A 2,366-nucleotide genomic window follows, 5' to 3' on the forward strand; every position below is an offset into this window, starting at 1 on the left:
TTAATAACTCATCACTTGTGCTGAAATGTATTTGAGAAGCTAAATGAGATTGATGATCAAGATAAATTGTAGTGCATAAATCTGCCACGTATTATACATTGTTGGTCAAAGATATGTATAGAAAGTTATGGGCCAAGTCACTTAATATTAGGCTGGAAAATTTGAATTTTATATCTATGGATATACATCCACGGTAAGCTCACCACTTTTCCATTATTTTATCAAATTACATGCATAGATATCTTAGTACTTAAGTAGTCATTTTATTAGAGGGAGAACGTATTGACAACACTTATTCTGGACATAGTACGTGGCTATTTAACAAAAGGTACACCAAACAACTTTTTTTTTTTGATATACAAAAAGGATTAGTATTTAGTTCATCTACTGCCTTTAGTAACTTCCACGACTAGAGATCTAATCTCCAAAATCCATCACCCTCAATATATACAACAATTGAAGCAAAAGAGTGATATGAACCAAAAAGATTAGGTGCTTATCATTTGCATGCTCGAAGTAGAATTATAAATTTGGGACTAACACCTAGAGGTTGAAAGAATTTCTTCATGTTGACTCGGATTCAAGGGCAGACATCTAATGGAAGGGTTGACTCATTATAGTCACTCGACATATTTAATCAAGGATTGGCGTACCAAGTTCGTTGTTGAATTCGGGCTTTCTTCGAAATGAAGTAAGGTTGAAGAAGAGTATTTCTTGGAAAATAAGGTAAGAATTCTCCTCTACTAAATATATTTAAATTCGACCAGGTCATAGATAAATTGAGAGACGGGAACTACGAAATTAATTGCGGGAAATCGGATAAATTGTTATTGTTATCATGTGGACTGTTTGGTGGTTGCTATAGATTGTTTGGTGTGCTAGAGTATCGTGGGATTGGCTGTAGTTGTTGTTATTGTGCTTGTTGCTATACTATGTATATACGAAAATAAAGAAGTGTATACAAGTATCGGTATAGGAATGTATATTGGGCTGTTTTGGAGGTGATTTAAGAATGGATGCAATTCTATTTGGATATGTATTTATTGATATTGTTGTTGGTATGATGATTGATATTTTGGCTAAGTTGGAATCACGAGGATTATTGTGTTTTAGGGAAGATGATGACCGAATATCGCTAGACTTCTAAATAATTACAGATCAGTTTGAAAAAGTATCCTAATTTAATTATTGGCATATTTGGTATTATTTGTAGATTGGTGAAGCCCAAGACCTAAGTTATGGTTAACTTGAGAAGAGACAAGGTATGTAAAGTTAACCCTTCTTTCTTTTTGGCATGAACTTTATGAAACGAACAGACGATGTGTATATGGTTCCAAAGGAATTCCTATTCTTAGAGCCACTAGGATGGCTAATGTTCTTGATTCCCAGAACTTACTTTATTATGTTTTGATACGTACATATGGTTCCAGAGTTCTATTTTGATATAGTTCACAGTGACATTCGAAAGGTATTTGATATGACTATTGTCTTGATTTGCAAATGATGGTTCATTTTTATTATTCCATTGAGTCTCAGATATGATTTAAATTGCATATAGTTGCTCACTACTCTGCTCGTGCGTGCCTCAATATGTCTTTCACTGAGTCTCGGGCATGGTTTCGTGCATAGTTTCACTGCATTGTTCACCGTGTCCCTCACTAGAGGGCCGGGACACATTATATATATATATATATATATATATATATATATATATGTGATGATGTGATGATATGATAGTGTGATGATGTGATGGTGTGATTATGGCGCCAAGGATGGTATGTGGCAACTTTATTCACCGAGTCCCTCACTAGAGGGCCAGGACACGTTATATATATGATATATGATATATGATATTGATATGCATGATTTTCATTTCATAAGGCAAGTGTATTGATGTTTTAAAAGTCATACTTGTTTCTGGTAATCTCTATTTCAGTTATGATCCTCTTTACTGTATTTCATGCTTTATATACTCAGTACATATTCCGTACTGACCCCCTTTCTTCGGGGGGCTACGTTTCATGCCCGTAGGTACAGATAGTCGGTTTGGTGACCCTTCAGCATAGGATTTCTACTCAGCTGTTTTGGAGAGCTCCGTTGTTCCGGAGTCTAGACTTTTGATTCTGATCTTATGATGTATATGTAGATGTTTATCCAGGGGTACGGCGGGGCCTTGTCCCGTCATATTTCGCTATCGATACTCTTAGAGGTCTGTAGACATATGTGTGGGTTGTGTATAAGTTCTACTCAGCTGTGTCTATACGATGTGCTATGATATGATTTTCGTCTGTAGTGGCAGCCTTGTCGGCTTGTATATGACATTGATATGTAGTGGCAGCCTTGTCGTCTTGCGTATCATTTCATGA

The 2,366-nt window shown here is 35.8% G+C and overlaps 1 long non-coding RNA gene across 1 annotated transcript; it reads left to right on the forward strand.

Moving 5' to 3' along the window:
* Positions 1-402: 402 nt before the first annotated feature.
* Positions 403-2,089, forward strand: LOC132645243 (uncharacterized). The gene is made up of 3 exons (XR_009584058.1): positions 403-726; positions 1,214-1,262; positions 2,032-2,089. It is a non-coding gene; the product is annotated as an uncharacterized LOC132645243 (long non-coding RNA).
* Positions 2,090-2,366: the final 277 nt, after the last annotated feature.

The sequence above is a fragment of the Lycium barbarum genome, chromosome 1, assembly GCF_019175385.1.
Source record: "Lycium barbarum isolate Lr01 chromosome 1, ASM1917538v2, whole genome shotgun sequence".
NCBI lineage: Eukaryota > Viridiplantae > Streptophyta > Magnoliopsida > Solanales > Solanaceae > Lycium > Lycium barbarum.